Source organism: Rhinoraja longicauda, chromosome 27, assembly GCF_053455715.1.
Source record: "Rhinoraja longicauda isolate Sanriku21f chromosome 27, sRhiLon1.1, whole genome shotgun sequence".
NCBI lineage: Eukaryota > Metazoa > Chordata > Chondrichthyes > Rajiformes > Arhynchobatidae > Rhinoraja > Rhinoraja longicauda.
The window spans coordinates 24,177,392-24,196,283 of record NC_135979.1 but is presented as its reverse complement, the minus strand read 5'-3'; the positions used below and the strand labels follow the sequence as shown (position 1 = coordinate 24,196,283).

Below are 18,892 nucleotides of genomic sequence, written 5' to 3'. Positions count from 1 at the left end.
TACCTCAGTACATGTGACAATAATAAACTGTGATGTGAAAGATGCATCGTCTGGATGCGCTGGGACGCATTCTCAGTGATGTGACCTGGGGTCATCGGGCGTTTCGGGTCTCACAACATCAGACCCCCTCGCCCAGGCGACCCGGCCGGGGGTGATCAGGCCCCGACTTGCCTCCCAGCAGCAACCGCCCACGGATCAGCCCTCTTAATACAAAACCACCTCCTGGCTTTCTCTGCGGCTTGGCTTGCGGATTGAATGGCTCTCTTCTTTGCCAGCCCCGTAATGCCCAACTGGTTGAGGACTTTGCAGAGTGAGCCTCTGCAGCCCACCTCTATGGGAAGGACAATGTGCAAAAGTTGCTGAATAAACGTAACTTGGTTGGGATGCACTGACTCAGCTGTTGTTAAAAACAAACAAAAACCGCACCGTGTTACCATGTATAAATATGCACCAGGGAATAACTCATTTACCTTAAAGTAAAAATACTGTGCAGGGTGCACGGGTGACTTTATTTTTTAATTTTGAAAGTGGAAATTTGAATCGTAAATAAGCACTCAGCAGGTCAGGCTGTGAAGAGAGGGGGAAAACACGAGTTTCTGTGCAATTTAATAAGCACAGTTCTTGTGTGAGTCATTGACTGAAGATGGTAACCACTTTCCCCTCCATGAATGCTGCCCAACCTTCTGAGCATGTACAATGTTTCCGGGTTTTACTTCAGTCTTGCAGTTTCTGTGGTATTTTAGTTTAATTACCTGAACCATTACCACATCCCAAAGGTGTGCAGGTTGGTAGGATAATTACCCAGTAAATTGTCCCTCCTGTGTAGGGAGTGGTAGATTTTGGGATGGAGTTGATGGGAATTTGGGGGGAATAAAAATGGGATTGGTGTGGGATATGTTGGAGAATGGTGTGGACATGATGGGCCGAATGGCCTATTTCCATGCCTTATATCTTTATGACTCACAGACGTTGGGGATAGGAGTGGAGCCACTCGAGGAGGAGTGGCCAGATTTGGGGTTTCTGGATTTGAGAAAGAAGGAGAAATCATGGTGGAATTTGGTTCATACACGGAATATTTTTACCACATTCCCAAATTGTAATACAACATCAGGATCTCTCACAACCATTGTCTTACTCTTCCACAAAACCCACAGATGAATGGATCTGATGAAGATTCAGATGGCGTGAGGTTGGCAAGACATTGGGTGACAGGAAGGAGGGAGGGAGAAAGGATGTCGACAACAGAAAACACTCATGTTGAGGAAATGATTCTGTGGGATGCTGAAGATGATTTCTTACCTCCGTGAATCTAAGGGACACTTTACTAAATTAGCGTCAGCGTAGGCATAAGATGTTTTAACATAATTTTGCTTAATACATACTTCTCCTTACTTGGGATGGTTGAATGGGACTCTATGACCAAGAAACTAATTGGTACATCAGGGTTTAAACTTGGCACCATTGATCACCAATACCTATTGCAGGACTTGTGCCTGTGAAGTGAAAGAGCTGGAAGCCTGTTAGGTTGCCAACGAGGGAGAATGACTATAAACCTGTGTAGTTAGTAAGACGGTAATCTCTGAACACCCTCTCCGTATTAGTGATGCCATTGGCTCTGTTATTGCATTACCAACAAAACTAATGGCTAATAAATGCATAAATGTTTTCTGGATAGTTTCAGTGAAGTTTGCTGAGGTGTACAGTGGTTACAATCTGTTCCAGGACAATGTGTGGCAGAACCTCTCAGAGAGGCTTTGGTACAACTGGTGCTTACAAGGAAAAATTAAAATGGAAGATTTGGGTCAGTGTAGATGAAGGATCTTTTATCATAATTGTGTATAATACAGTATATACTTGCCCTTTCTGGGGATGTTTGAAGGAACGTGTACGCCCAAAAGACTAATTGGTGCTTCGGAATTTAATATGATAATCCAACTCAAAAGAGCTGACCAACTGAACATACAGTAGACAGGAGGCAGAAAGACCTGTGTGTCTAGGGTATAGTACAACAGTGGTTGCACTGTGCAGGAAGGAACTGCAGAAGCTGGTTTACACCGAAGATAGACACAAAATGCTGGAGTAACTCAACGGGACGGGCAGCATCTCTGGAGAGAAGGAATGGGTGATGTTTCGAGTCGAGATGTCAGCCATTCCTTCTCTCCAATGGTTGCACTATACCTGATTTGCAAGAGATGCCGGAGGTGCGATGGTTTTGCATCTCCATTGTATCTCCGGTCATTGTTTTGTATCTCCGGTCGCTCTGTGGCCTAACATCATGGAGCTGGAGGCCATACCTGGGACTGACTTTGAGCCCCTGAGGGGTGTGGACTTCCCATCTGAGCGTGCGATCCCTTGCCTGGGGTTGACGCTCCAACATCGCGGACTGCGGAATTCAACATCGAGGAGCTCACAGTCTCGGGTTGAGACCGGTCGGGCGCTCCAAAGCCGCACGACATTCGACTAGTCCCGTCCCGGGGTAGATCGCCAGAGCGGGGGAGCTGAGAACCCCTCCCCACCAATGCAGGAGCTTGATCGCCCCGATGAGGAAGGCCCACCGCCGGCCACGGGAGTCAAGATCATCCTGTCAACGGAAAGTTAGAGGCCCCTGACTGCTGGAGGACAAAGAAGGGAGAGATTGAACGTTTTTTCACCTTCTATCACAGTGAGGAATGCGGAGGAGTCACTGTGGTGCATGTTCATGTTAAAATGTATTTTTTGTGTCCTGTTGCTTTTTATTGTTACGGCTGTATGGCAAATGAAATTCCTCGTATGTTGCAAAACATACTTGGCTAATAAAGTATTATTGTGATTGTGACTGTGAAGAGTAAGCTTGCTTTTGCTTCTTTGTCCATGCCTGTCGTCTCTTTTTATCGTCTACTTCTGCTGCGTGTCTTGGGTTTGTGTGTAAATAACACACAGGACGACAGTGGGTTGGTAGGGTAGGGTCGGGGGAAGGAGACCATGGATGGGATCCCACCTGTGTAGGAAAGAACTGCGGATGCTGGTTTGTACTGAAGATAGACACAAGCTGCTGGAGTAACTCAGCAGGTCGGACAGCATCTCTGGAGAAAAGGAATAGGTGACGTTTCAGGTCAGACCCTTCCTTAGACCGACAACCTTCTTCAATCTGAAGAAGGATTCCTACCTGGAACGTTACCTATTCCTTTTCTCCAGGGACCCTGCCTGACCGGCCGAGTTACTCCAGCACTTCACGTCTATCTGGGGTCTGAACTGATCTTTACTAATTAGGAATCCGTGTTTGCCCTCCCTCATGTTCTACCCACTCAAGGTCTTGGAAATGAAACATACACCTTGCACTGATACAGCAGCTTCCCACAGCTTTAATTTACAGGAGATGTGTGGGACAGTTTTTTTTACACAGAGTGGTGGGGGCCTGGAACGTACTGCCAGGGATGGTGGTAGAGGCAGGCATGGTGGTGGCATTTCAGAAGCTTTTAGATAGATGCACTAGGGTGGCACAGTCACACAGTGGTAGAATTGCTGCCTTACTGCACCAGAGGCCCGGGTTCCATCCTGACCACGGGTGCTGTTTGTGCAGCGTTTGCATGTTCTCCCAATGGGAGAACCACATGGGTTTTCTCTCAGTGCTCCAGTTTCCTTCCACATTCCAAAGACATGCAGGTTTGTCGTTTATTGGCTTCTGTAAATCATCCCTCGTGTGTTGGATAGAACTAGTGTACCGGTGATCGGTGGTCAGCGCGGACTCAGTGTGCCGAAGGGCCGGTTTCCATTCTATATCCCTAAATTAAACTAAACATAGGTAGGCTGGGAATGAAAGATATGGAGGCAAAGATTAGCATAAGTTGGCATTACGTTCGGTACGGACATTGTGGGCCGAATGGCCAGGACCTAGGCTGTACTGTTCTATTTTTTATGTTCTGATAAGTCCCTATATTCTGAATATAATAATGACCAGATTACCCCTCTACTGATACTGTTTGCAGGGAAAACTCCCAAACCAAAAGCCAATTAGTGTTTGCAGAGAAGGCGTGAGCAAGATGGTTAGATGGGAATTATATTTGTACTTTGTTACTAAACGCTTGTAAGGTAATAAATTACATCCCAGTGTTAGCGATGGGAACAAAGTGCCCACTAATGCTGTCAGTCCAGCTCCACCAGTGGTCCTTAGACGTCTACAAATGGGACTAAAGAATGCTGCATTAACTCGATGTTTGGTGCCGGTCTGATTAATGAACGTGCCAATGGGTCAAGGGGAGCTTTAATTCAGATGTAGAATCTCTATTTATGAAGCTCATTCATTAATTAGTTTGAGCTTAAGAACAAAATGTGCTGTTCTGACTGAAAAAGGATAACAAAGCAATAAATGACGGAGGTTAATTGGTGCCGAAGTATTCTGACCCAAAACGTCACCAGCGCCCGTTCTCCAGGGATGCTGCCTGATGCACTGAGTTACTCCAGCACTTTGTGCCTTTTATGCCTGTAACAAATCTGGACTGCTTCTCTATTATCAAACCTGATTTTTCCAGGTGTCTTTCACTGTTTTCCTTGATTATTATTCTTAAAAACGTCCCACAATTTGTTAAAGTATAATTGCTGGACATGTCCCATGACTCATTCAGGAGAAAGGCTGGCACGTTTGCTACTTTTCAGCTCTCTTCCACTTTCCCTGTATCCGGGGAGAGTTAGAAGTATTGGATAAGCGTATTTGCAACTGCCCCTCTCATTACACTCAGTAGGTCAAGATGCTTCCGAGCCACAGTTCCTGGTGACTTGTTTAGGTACAGCCAACCTTTGTGGCATTTTCTCATTGATTACAACCCATGCATTATTTCTACAACATCCCCTTCCACTGAGATTTTGGCATCTCCTTCTCCTTGGTTCTCATTTATTTCTCCAGTGATACCTTCTGCCGCTGTACACCAAACACTTTATTTACTCATAATCAGCCCAGCGTTACTCTTCTTTTCCTCTTGCTTCATACATACTCCGAGAAGACTTTCAAAATATATTCCATGTTAGTGACTATGTCTTTCTTAAGGCCCTGTCCCCGTTAGGCGTTTAAGGCGACTGCTGGTGACTGTCATAATCGTAGCAGGTCGCCGAAAAACCGGCGACTGGACCCCTGCTACGACAATGTCTACGACAAGCTACAATAACCTACCACCTAGTCGACGTCAAGCTATGGCAAGCTACCGCCAACCGGCGATCCAAACGTCGCAAGTAGAACGTCCAACTACGACAACCTACCACCACAGAGGCAACAACCTACGACAACCGAAGTCAACCTACGTCCACCCGCAACAAGCTACGACAAGCTATGACCCTGAAGACTGAAGACAACTGAAGACAATTCACGTTTCACCCACTTTCCCTATAAAAGCGGTGTACGGTAGAGTTTCCAATCATTCTGCATCATGACTATTTGAAAGTGATGCCATGAGAAAGTACTCTGAAGTACAATAACTTCATACATCAATTTTCCGTCAAAATGTCAAGAATTTCCATTATTGATATTCAAACACATATTTTTTAAAGGTTGATAAGCACACACAACAGTGCATACAAAAATATTGTAATAAACCAATAAATTTCAATAAACTTCAAACTTTAAAATTCAAACTTTAAACTGAATACAAGTGCAAAAACATACAAAACCTAACATCATTTATGGACACATTACGCTGATGGGTGATCAGATCAAGTCCACACTTGGAATTCGCCGAAGTCAGCACCGGTGACAACCTACGTCACCTGGTGACAACCTGGCGACAATCTACGTCTCCTGGTGACAACCTGGCGACAACCTACATCACCTGGCGACAACCTACGTCACCTGGCGACAACCTACGTCACCTGGCGACAACCTACGTTACCTGGTCACAGTGTCCACGTCAGGAGACGTCAAACCAACAGTCGCCGAAAATTTTCAAGCCTTCACAAAATCCAGCGGCGACCAGAAAAACGCTACGACTCTTTGGAGACGACTCAGGACCGTGCCCGCGACACCCCGGCGACCGTGTGGTGACCGTGCCCGCGACACCCCGGCGACCGTGTGGCGACAGCCTCGTCGCCTGTAGTCGCCTAAAAAATCGACAAACTGGGACAGGGGCTTTCCTCTCCCACTTTCATTCTCAGTTACTCCATTCTGTCACGGTTATGACAGCAACATGTGTGTATATATCTTCACACAACGTTGCAAATGCCAACTCAACTCTGTTCACTGCCAAAGATAGACCCAAAATGCTGGAATAACTCTGCGGGACAGGTAGCATCTCTGGAGAAAAGGAATAGGTGACGTTTCGGGTCGAGACTCTTGTTCATCTCTGGAATCCTTTTCTGGTTACTCCAGCATTTTGTGTCTATCTTTGGTGTAAACCTGCATCTGCAGTTCCTTCCCACACATCTGTTTATTGCCATCTTGATTGCTTAATTATCCCTTCTAAATAGGCCGTCTAAAGGATTTACTGATTCTTTTATTGCTCCATTAATTTGTCCCTTCAATGACCCTCTAAAGGTGCTGTTGAATGAGTTTAATGACTCCGGAGAATGCCCCACTGTTGGATTTAATAGACCTGTTGCGTTTAATGACTCCATAATTCCTATGGGTAGATTTGAAGATCCCCTCCAATGGTCTGCTGAAGAGGCGCTTCAAAGCCACCAAAACCCTGGTGATGGTTTAATGGGTGTCTCTAATACTCTGGTGGCAGTTTAACAAACCCTCTTCATGTCTTCGAGTAGTTTAACCAACCCCTCCCATGCCCCCTTAATGGGTTTGACAAGCTTCGTCAATGTTCTCTTGAGTGGTTTGCTGAGCACCTTCCAGCCTTATCGATTTGTTTAGTGGCCTTGTTTTATCCCATAGTTGCTTTAATGGCCCTCTTTAATGCCCTCATGATGGATTTACTGATCCTACCTAATGTCCATTAATGGGTTTACTCATCTGGAATTGAAGGGATTATTGACCCAGTTCATTGTACCTGGCAGGAAGCATCAATTGGCAGAAGGTGCTCAATGTTCTCGCTGTTGGATTCAAGTGACGTGCCTGCCCACTCTTCTCATGGTAGTTCTTTTATTTCTTGCACGCTGGCTGATCAATGATGTGACCCAGCCAATGTGCTTTAAACTGCCGCTCTGTTTTTTGTAGTGTGAGCCCCTTGCACTGTTTCACACTGCTCTGTCAGTCAGACCTCTGGTGATTCATGCTAGCTGATTGTTCAGCGTGTCAGCTTTGCTGTGGTAGACATCTGGCATTTGTGTTTGGTGAATAATGGTGTTGGGATATAGAAGAGGCAGCCCAGTGGTGCAGCTGGCAGAGCTGCTGCCTCTCAGCACCAGAGACCCAGGTTCAATCCTTACCTCGGGTGCCATCTTTGTGGAGTTTTGAAGTTCTCCCTGAGACTGGAAGGGTTTCCCCCAGGTGTTCCGGTTTCCTCCCACATCACAAAGACAGAGGTTAATCAGCCTCTGTAAATTGCCTCTGGTGTGTAGGGAGTGGATGAGACAGTGGGATAACATAGAATTAGTGTGAATGGTTGATCAATGGTCGGTGTGGACCTGATGGTCTGAGGGCCTGTTTGTATGCTGTAACTCTAAACCTACAATTTCTATTTCATGATTAAATATGGCTCTGATACACTTTGCCCCTTTATCTAAACCATTAACATATCTGTGGGTTAATTGGTCTCTGCAAATTGCCCCTAGTGTATAGGGAGTGGATGAGAAAGTGGGATAACCGTGAACTGGTGGTGGATGGTCAGTGTGGACTTAGTGGGCTGAAGGGCCTGTTTCTAGGGCCTGTAAAATGCTATGCGAAAGATCAAAGCTGATCTTTACATTAGTGGGATTACATTAGTGATGTGGTAGGTTAAACTTTTGAATTTCTACTTTTGAAATAGAAATGGTAGGATTAGAGATTGAAAATCTGACTGAGCCACATTTCATGCAGTTATGAAATGGCAAGAATTTTGTTATCTATTTAGATATTTCTGTCTAACATCGGTGCTGTGCACAATAATTTTGTGTGCTTCAGGAGGTGTGCTTGGAAAGGCAGCCACCTTCCTCTTGTGTTGCGTGTCGACTCTCTGACCACTACAAACCCACTCAGTTGGGCCACTTGACCTCTCAGCAATGCGCACAATCTGATCCAATATCGAAAATAAAAAAGTGAAATTGTAGAAATGTTTTAATTGCTTCTGGTCGACACATTCACGGCACCTTTTTTTCGAAACTCAGCAGAGAAGTTCTGCTGGCATCTTGGCCAGCATTCACCTGCTGAATTAACAGTACTAAACCAGGCTATCTCATGGCCAGTGAGAGCTTGCTGTGCACAAACTGTGGACAGACTTCCCCGCAGTGCTGCAGTGACTGTATTTCAGGTACAGTCTTGATGCAGTTACAAATCTGCCATTCAGAAAGTAAAACTTGCTTGAAATCGCAGGTTATGGGATATAAAACATAGATATGAACATAAATATAATTGAACTTCATGTAAATTGGCAGATTAATGTCAGTCACCTTTGTCCTATGTCCTCTGACTTTTGTTGTCAGAGAACCAATCTCTCCCTATCTGTAATGTATGGCCTTAACGATTTTACGATACGATACAATAGAACTTCCCCAACATCCTCAGAGGGAAATTGGTAAGGAAAAAAGCACAATCAAATCTGCTGGCCATGTCAACTGTTCGGAGGGACACATTCGGAGACGGACATCAGGTGCTGCTGGAAGACCATCAACTCAGAGTGAGACGCTCTATGGTCTGCCTGAAACATGTTGGTCTCGCAGCACAGTGAGACGTCCATCAGGGAATGATGTCCACTGGCCCTTTCCAGGCTGCAGGAGTTCGTGCTGAGGGACTCACTGAAGCTCAGTGCAGTTAACGCCAAGGCACTGCGAGGATGGGCCATAGTCTAGGGTCCTTCCCCTGCTGGACATTGAGCAGCAGAGTCCGGTGGGGACACCCCTCAAACATGGGAAGGGATATCACCCCAGTAGAGCCACATGAATGGCAAAATTGTTTTGTTTAGTTATAGACTAGACCAAGTGAACCCGTTGGGCCTATACCTCTCCTGCATTGGTGCAGCACCCTCTCTTCCCCCCTCCCCTCTCCCCCCTCCCCCTCCCCCCTCTCTTCCCTTCCCGTCCCCTCCCTCCCCCTCAACCCCCCTAACCTCCCTTCCCCCCCCTCCCTCCACCCCCTCCGTCCCTCGGAGATAGATTTAAACTTTAAAATGTGAATAACTTAAAAAATATAACACCGATTTCAATGAAACATCTTCCATTAGCACCAAAGAGATGACGGTGAGTAAGGTGGGCCTAAAATTGTCGCGCTGTAGTGTACCGTTTTGGCTGTAGTTCAGGAACAAACAAACATACAAACAAGAGTTTTAGTAGATAGATAGGTGCAAACACTACTGAATAAGACACTAGTAATTCTATGGATATCTGAATACATTTTGCAGTTTTTGTTTTGTATACATTAAAAAAATTCAGAGCAAAGTTTATTTTTGGAAATAAAAAAATACCAGGGAGTCAGAGCTGCGGCCTTATAATAATAATAATATGCCTTTATTGTCATTGTACGAACAATACAATGAAATTAGAATTGCTACATCTGAAACAGTGCGACAGTGCAAATCTTTCAAAGACAATCGCACAAACATAGGAACCAACACAACAAATTCCAATATCAATAAAAAACAATAAAAAACCTAATAAATAATAAATGAGTTTTACACCTAAAATGCTGAAAATATTAAAAAAGTGCGACGAAAGTGAGAGTCACATCAAGTCAATTGTTTCCATTCATTATAATGCTCATCTCCTAGTTAAGTGTACTTGCCTCCTGTTGTGCATTCTCTCAATATGGTTTAGAACAGCAAAATAGTGTTGTGTTTGGTATCCGTGATTTTTCAATAGAATTTCCATTGATTCATTCCCACATGCAATTGGTTGTCAATTATAGAAAAGTCCTGAATCAAGGCTTTTGTTTCCATTATCTCATCGTGCCAGGACTAATGATAAAGTAATTGTATTGAGTTGGGACACAAGTTGTGGCATAAGGTTTGGCCTCCGTGTTCCAAGGTCATAAGGTCATAAGGAATGGGATCCAAAATGGCGGCGTTGCCATAGCAGCAGCGGCTTACCTGCGGTCCATTTGTCTTTGTGTTTTTGTTGTTTTTTTGTCTTAATTGTAGTTGTGATGTCGTGTTTTTGTGTTTGTGTACTAAGTGTGTATGTGGGGGGGAGGGGGGAACTGTAAAATTGTAAATATGTGTCCCTTCCGAACGGAGACCCGACCTTTGTTTTCTGGGTGTTGTCTCCGTTCCTGCTGCGGCCTACCATCGGCCCAACTCCTGGAGCTGGCGGCTTCCAGGGCTCTGGTTCGCTGAGCCCGCGGACCGGACTTACCATCAGCGGAGCCGGCCGTCTTCGGAGGCTGCGGGAGCGGCTGCGACTCGCCTTAGGCTCGGGCTGCGTGGATGCCGACATCGGGAACTCCGGCAGCGGCAGCGTGTTTGCCCGCCCCCGGGGTCGCGGGGCTTGGGCTGCGGACATTTCACCGTCCGGCGCGGCCTAAGATATGCCGCGGGATTTTTCTCTGCTGGGCGGGGGCTTCAATGTCGGGAGCCACGACCGCCCCGACGTGCAGCAACAGCGGCAGCGTGTTCGCCCGCCCCGAATCGGACTTATCATCGGCGGAGCCGGCCGTCTTCGGAGGCTGCGGGAGCGGCTGTGACTCGCCTTGGGCTCGGGCCGCTGTGGACCGTCCGGCGCGGCCTCCAACCACAACAACCTGGCCGCGGGAGAGGACGGCAGGAGAAGGGAAAGACATTGTGGCCTTCCATCACAGTGAGGAGAGGACTGGAGGAGACTCACTGTGATGGATGTTTCTTTGATGGATGTTTCTTTTTTTGTGTGTTTTTGGGGTTGTGTAATTTTAATGCCTATTTAATGCTTTTATTGTTGGACTGTGGGTGACTGAATTTCGTCCAATATTGGATGACAAATAAAGCTATCTTGAATCTTGAGTAGAATTAGGCCATTTGGTCCAATCAAGTCTATTCTGCCATTCAATCGTGGCTGATCTATCTCCCCCTCCTAACCTCATTCTCCTGCCTTCACCCCATAATCTCTGACAACTGAGGTATGATATAGAACATTTCCTGAATATCCATGTCCCTAACCAAAATCTTTTAAAACACTATTATCGTATATGCCTCCACCGCCATATCAGCCAGTATATTTCAGGCACTGACCTTTATGTAAAAATAAACTTGTCCCGCACATCTCCTTTAAATGTTGACCCTCTATATTAAGGCTGTGCCCTCTTGCCTTTGACATTTCCACCCAGAGGAGAAAGATTCTGACTGTCTACTCCATCTATGCCTTGTAATTGTACAAACCTCTATCAGGTCTGCCCTTAATCTCCGATGCTCCAGAGAAAACAATCCAAGCTTGTCTTCTCCCCAATCTCTCCTTGTAGCTCATACTTTCTAATCCAGGAATCCAGGATCCCTCTGCACATCAATGCTGTGATTGGTCTTGTGATTATTTATATACTTTTCCCTTATTTTCGATCTCCCAAAGTGCAACATCTCGCACTTATTCGGATTGAACTCCATCTGCCGTTTCTCCGCCCATTTCTGGAGCTGATCTATGTTATCCTACTGTATGCTTTCACAATCTTCTTCACTGTCCACAATCCCACCAACGTTGGTGTTGTCTTCAAACTTGTGGCATTACCAACTGGGTGACCTTGGCTGCACATCCAACACAAAGGAGGAGAGGAAGACCTGCATTTATTTAGCTGTTTCACAATTGCAGGACTAGCCAAACAAGAGTAATTACCGATGCAATGTGGGAGAGAGCTGCCAACTTCTGCAAAGCGAGGTCCTCTTATTGGCAAGGCAGTAACAGTCACAGAATATGCTTCGGTCAAGAGTCAAGAGTGTTTTATTGTAGAATGTCCCAAAATGGAACAATGGCATTCTTACTTGCAGCAGCAGCAGCAAAACAGGTTTGTAAGCACAGTGCTTAATAGATAACATACTATTATCTAATAATTAAATAATATAATAAATTGGTTACATTGACCAAGGGATAAACATGGGGCAGGGCATCAGGGGAGCAAACTCTTGCAATCGTGCGCAGGTCTGCTTCATCCAACATTCCTGTCGACTCCCAATTACCTCCCAAACTGTGCCACCCTTGATGTTTTGTACAACATGGCTGACCATGGCTGCAAATACAACACAAAGAAGGAGAGGAAGACCTGCCTTTATTTAACTCTTTCACAATAGAGTTGGTATTGGATTGCAGAAAAGCCAGCAGCCACAGCAAGTCCCCACAACAGATTATGATAGTGGCTGAATGAAATGTGTTTAGTGTTCAGTGAAGTACATCAGCACAGTGGAGCAGCTGGTAGAGCTGCTGCCTCACAGCGCCAGGGACCCTGGTTCTATCCTAACCTGGGGCAGCATCTGTGTGGAGTTCACACGTTCTTCCTCCCACACCCCAAAGATGTGTGTGTTTGTAGATTAATGGCCCTCTGCAAATTGTGTGAACGGGTGATTGACGGTCAGCATGGGGTTGGTGGGCTGAAGGGCCTGTTTCCATGCTGAATCTCCAAAATGGAAATTAAATCATTGCTGATCAGGACACTAAGTTGTGCTGCTTTACTCTTCAACAAGGTACCAGGGGATGATGTGGTACGGGATTTACCTCTGTCCTCTCAGCCTTGCCCCTCTCTTTCCGACAACTCAACTCTCTGGCCCCCTGTTGCTCAGTTTTCTTCCCTCCCCTGCCATCTGGGTCAATTTGAAGGGCTGTACCTCTGACTGTAGCACGCCTCTAACTACATTGAGATGCCAGCTGAGATGTTTTGCTGAGGTCTCTAGAGTGGAACAAGCTTACCGCCTGCTAACTTGGGGACGGGATTGCTAGCATGGAACCGAAACCTAACACAAGATGGTCAGAAGATGGTGTTTCCCTGCATTTTGTTCTTCAGAGCTATGGTCCCACTTTGCAGGTGTCTTCACAGAAAGGCTATCAATTAGGGCTGGGCTGTGGACATTTGGGTTAGCGCCTGGATTAACCCAACACCTGTTGGATTAACTCTGCCCCTTGCCTCTCGCAAAAATATCAGATGACTGGATTCAAACTTGTGGTTGAGATAGTACGGGAGTTTGCTAATTGTCCGTGACACCCTGTGCTCTTGAAATATGAGCCGATTCCATGCTGATGAATGACTTACAAAGTTCCTGCAAATTAAATAAAATTGGTACTCTGCTGTTCCCCATTGTGAATTGTTATATATAGTTCAAGTAAACATCTCAATGTGCAAACCACTTTTGAATTTATTAAATAGTTTATGTGCATTGATACACTGAGTCCTTGAAGGCCATTAAATTACTTAATGGTGTGGTGCGAGGATTTTTGGCTCAGTTTGGAGAAAGGGTAGGGAAGGAGTGGAGTTTTCATGCTCAGTTAGTCTCCAACCCTACATGTGGACACCAGCATGCCCCACAGTGAGTGCTGGGCTTTCAATGGGGCAAACAGATGGGATTCAGGAAGAATAAGAAGTTGAATGTAAGAATGCAGATACAATCAGAAGGTGGGGGGAGCTCGGTGCAGCCAACGCCAAGGCTCTGTGGGGGAGGACCACAGTCCAGGGTCCTTCCACTGCTGGTCATTCAGGGGCAGAGTCCGGTGGGGACGCCCCTCAACCAAAGGAAGGGGTATTACCCCAGAGTGCCACAGGAGTGGCAAGGGTTAAGTACACACCGTCGGCTTAATTAAACACCTTAGAGTCATATCTGCTAAAGCCTCGTTTTTTAAATTAAAAATATAAACAGTCCTGAACTCAGGTGCTAAAAGGGCAGCACATTGGCACAGTGGTAAAGTTGCTGCCTTATAGGTCCAGAGACCCGGGTTTGATCCAGACCATCGGTGCTGTCTGTACGGAGATTATATATTCTCGCTGTGACTGCGTGGGTTTTCCCTGGGTGCTCCGGTTTCCTCTCATGTTCCAAAGACATACAGGTTTGTAGGTTAATTGGCTTCGATAAAATTGTAAATTGTCCCCAGTGTGTGTGTAGGATTGTAAAAGCGTGCAGGGATTGACGGTCGACACGCTGAAGTGCCTGTTTCCGCGTTGTATCTCTAAACTACATTAAACAACATATTGCTGAATAAAGCACTATTGAATGTACAGGCACTAAAAATGTATGAAGAATTTTTGTACAGCTTTTTTTTTAATGGGGGGGTGGTATTCTCGGTGTATATCAATGATTTGGATGAGGGAATTGAAGGTTTTGTGGCCAAGTTTGTAGATGATACAAAGATAGGTGGAGGGGCAGGTAGTGTAGAGAAAGCAGGGACTCTGCAGAAGGACTTGGACAGGTTGGGAGAGTGAGCATAGAAGTGGCAGATGGAATACAGCATAGCACAGTGTGCAGTCATGCATTTTGGTAGTAGGAATAAAGGTGTATACTATTTTCTAAATGGGGAGAGAATTCAGAATTCAGAGGTGTAAAGCAAAGATACTAGAGGAATAAGATGGACCACTCCATTGAAATCGCCTATACTGAAGTGTAGTACGCAAAGGAGCGTAACGTCCGCCATTTTAGTAGGCAAACCTGCCGTTCGCTATGCCTCTCGCAGTGTAATTAGTGCTTTGGGGGAACAGTATGTGTGATGATACCATTAAAATGCAGAATATATCTAATTTATCTATTCACAGTTTTTTTGTTATTTTTCTTTTAAAATGTTTCTGCAAGTTTCTGCCTACTAAAATGGCGTCATGACATACTACGGTTTTTAGGGTTGAGTGGTCTATCTTGATCCTCTAGTATCTTTGGTGCAAAGGGACTTGGAAGTGCTGGTGCAGGATTCCCAAAAAGTTAATTTGCAAGTCAAATCACCAGTAAAGAAGGCAGATGCAAATGCTAGCATTTATTTTGAGAGGACTAGAATATAAAAACAGGAATATATTGCTGAGGCTTTATAAAGCACTGGTCAGACTGCATTTGGAGTAATGTGAGCAGTTTTGAGCCCCATATCTGAGGAAGGATATGCTGGCATTGGGGAGGGACAAGAGAAGGTTTGAAACTTACCAAATAATGAAAGGCCTGGATAGGGAGAGTTTCCACTAATGGGAGAGTCTAGGACCAGAGGCCATAGCCTCAGAATAAAAGGATGTACCTTTACAAAGGAGATGAAGAGGAATTTCTTTAGTCAGAGGGTGGTGAATCTGTGGAATTTATTACCACAGACAGCTGTGGAAGCCAAATCAATTAATATTTTGAAGGAGGAGATTGACAGAATCTTAGTTAGTACGGGTGCCTGGGGTTATGGAGAGAAAGCAGGAGAAAGGGATTGAGAGGGAAAGATGAATCAGCCGTGACTGAATGGTGGAGTGGTCTTGTTGGGCCGAATGGCCTAATCCTGCTCCTATAACTTATGAACTTGGACTTATGACTCATTGAAGCTTGGTGCAGCCAATGCCAAAGGAGGTGGGGAAGGGCCACACTTCACGGAGCTTCCACTGCTGGACATTGAAGGGGCGGAGTCCCTTGGGGGCACCCCTTAAACAAGGGAAGGGATATCACCTCAGGGGGCCACAGGACTGGCAAGGGTTAACAAACATCTTTGGCTTCATGAAACACCTCAGAGTCACGTCTGCTATAGCCTCATGTTTTAAATTAAAAAAATCAGGTGCAAACGATACTGAATAAGGCACTATTGAATGTACAGACACTAAAAATGTATGAAGAGTTTTTTGCACGGTTTTATATTTCATATCATTTTTATTATGAATAAAGTTTATTTTTAAAATAAAATTAAATGGGAGCTTCAGCAGACATGACTCTAGGCAGTTTAATTAAGTCTTCAGTTTCTCAGATACGGCGAACGCAGGTCGCTGTGGACTCGTTGGGCTGCATCTGTAAACTAAACTATACTGAAATCAATGAAACGAACAAAATCAATACGAATGATTATCTCGCCCTGTTTTGAAGAAGATTATGAGAGTTTACCCTCGTTGTTCTGGTTTTCTTCCAACCAGCATCACGACAACAGATTTCCTGGTTATTATTTCATTTGTTTCTAGGAGCTGACTGTGCAGAAATGTCTCGTGTTAATAAAAATACCTCGATACAGGAGTATTTCCTTGGCTATTGCCTCAGGATGTCACAACATTGGAAAGGTGCTTTCATAAGTGCAAGTGAAATGGATCCAAAAATAACATGCTGTGATCAATGATCAATTCGGACAATTGCTAAACATTTTCCACACCTTCGCAAAGCCCCGAAGACCCCCCCCTGAGACCGAAGGAGGGTTCTGCTTAGTCCTTTTATAACTCTGGCCCGTAAATAATATCAGCTCTGAGATCATTGCTCGGGATCACGAGACACAAATGGTCAGTGGTTTGAAGGATTAAAAAGGGTTATGTGCCCAGGAGAATCTTTGACAACTTGCATCATCCTAAATATACACGGCATTCCTCACTTAACTGCCGAATAATTAAAGCAGAGGTTTTGTGCGAGAGAGGATAAAGGATAAATAACAGACCAACTGAGGTAGCGCAGCAGAGAAATGGAAGCTGCTTCAGAATTCCCAGTCCAAATGTGATTTATTATAATTCATTATATAAACAACGTGGGAATTCTCACCATGGAAACTCAGCTAAAACAAATTCATAATACAAAACATTATTTATATGGCCGTATACATAAGTTGTTTTTATCTTCCAACTGTGCCAGTGATCATAATAGCTGGCTCTATACTTTAACCCTTTCCTATGGTAATAATACGTCCCTCTTCACCAGGTAGCAAGGCGCTGAGCTGATCGGAGTAGCCACTGACTTCATCTTTTGCTCACGTTGCCTTCAATTCCTTTAATTGAGTAATTCCTGCCTTTGCTCCCTTCCTTCTCCCCCTCCTTCCATCTCCTAACTTTCCAGGTACAAAACATTCCTCATTTGGGTAATAATGGTGCGCTTTGTGTTCAAACTCCTCCAATTAGTACCTAATCCATCCTGATGGCAGTATTGTGGGAAAGTTATGCCTTGTTTCACTTCAATGCTGGAAGGATAGGGCGTGATATTCCTATTAGAGGGGAGCAGCGTAACTGTCTGAAGAAGGGTCTCGACCCAAAACATCATCTGCTTCTTTTCTCCAGAAATGCAGCCTGACCCACTGAGTTACTCCAGAATTTTATGTCCATCTTCGGTGTAAACCATCATCTGCAGTTCCTTCCTACTATAACCGTCTTACTTCTCGTTTTAGTTGCTTGATTGAAAGATACAGCAAGGAAATTAAGCAACGGGAGGTCTCTGAGCTGGAGATGTTTTGGCTGCAGTCGAGGTACATTCCTAGGTGAAGTTGATTGAACGATACAGCATAGAAACAGGCCCTTTGGCCCACTGAGTCCACGCCGATCATCGATCACCTATTCACACTAGTTCTATGTTTTCCCACTTTCTCATCCACGCCCGACACACTAGGGGCAATTTGCAGAGTCCAATGAACCTACAAACCCGCACGTCTCTGAGATGTGGGGGAAAACTGGAGGATGCAGTCACGTGGAGAAAGTGCAAACTCCACACGGACAGCATCTGAGGTCAGGATCGAACCTGGGTCTCTGACGCTGTGAGGCAGCAGCGCATCCCGCTGCACTACCGTGCCGCCCTTCTCAGGCAATCCCTGCCAGTTGAGGAGGATTTCCTTCCATTCTGGGTCTGTGGGGTTCCGAGGTTAGTTTAGTTTAGTTATACAGCATGGAAACAGCCCTTCAGCCCGCTTGAGTCCGTGTCGACCACAATCCCTGTGTACGAACACTATCCTACACACTAGGGACAATTTACAATTTACAGAAGCCAATTTATTCTACATACCTGTACGTCTTTGGAGTGTGGGAAGAAACTGGAGCACCTGGGGAAAATGCATGCAGGTCACTGAGAGAATGTACAAACTCCATACAGACAGTACCTGTAGTCAGGATCGAACCCGGGTCTCTGGCACTGTAAGGCAGCAACTCTGCACCACTGTGCCGCCACCATGCCACCCCTGTGCCACTTTGCCAATGAGACCAATGTGGGAAACAAAGCCTTCTACAGGTGGGGCAGGAGGTAGCGAGTAGGTGGTTTCTGAGATGGTCCACTCCTTTTGCTGTCTGTACAGGGATCTCAGAGTGGTCCTGATGCGTGGCTTTGAGATTCTCAGTGCCATTGCCAACTCTCCCGAATGACTGGCCAGAACTGCCCCAGTCAGTGCAGAAGTGACATTTATCAAGGAAGCTTTGCAAACATTCTTAAATTTTCTAGGTTTAGGTTTATTATTGTCACATGTCAAATGCGTGGAGAGACACCGGCTAACGGGAATACTATACCTAGGCATCATGGTTAGCACGGATGAGGTGGGCCGAAAGGCCACAGTCCTGTGCTGTGCGGTTCTATGATTCCATAATTCTGTGATTTAAAATATCTGAAAATAAAATTGGTATTATTTAGCATGAGTGGAGGTTGTTAGCTCAGGTGTATGTGGGAGGAAAAGCATTACCGTTCATTAATACATTTATGAACGGTACGGTGGCACAGCGGTAGAGTTGCAGCCTTACGGCTCGTGCAGCGCCGGAGACCCGGGTTCGATCCCGACTACGGGTGCTGACTGCACGGAGTTTGTACCTTCTCCCCGTGACCGCGTGGGTTTTCTCCGAGATCTTCGGTTTCCTCCTACACGCCAAAGACATGCAGGTTTGTAGGTAAATTGGCTTGGTAAATGTAAAAAAACCCAGTCCTTAGTGTGTTTCGGATAGGGTTAATATGCAGGGGTCGCTGGTCGGCGCAGACACAGTGGGCCAAAGGGCTTGTTTTCGCATTGTATCTCTAAACTAAACTAAACTAAACAT

The 18,892-nt window shown here is 45.4% G+C and overlaps 1 protein-coding gene across 1 annotated transcript in view; it reads left to right on the top strand.

Annotated features, from left to right (window-relative positions):
- The window catches only part of kcnq4 (potassium voltage-gated channel subfamily Q member 4), a 204,892-nt gene that overhangs the window by 10,999 nt on the left and 175,001 nt on the right, over window positions 1-18,892 (top strand). The gene's annotated exons all lie outside the window — the stretch shown is intronic.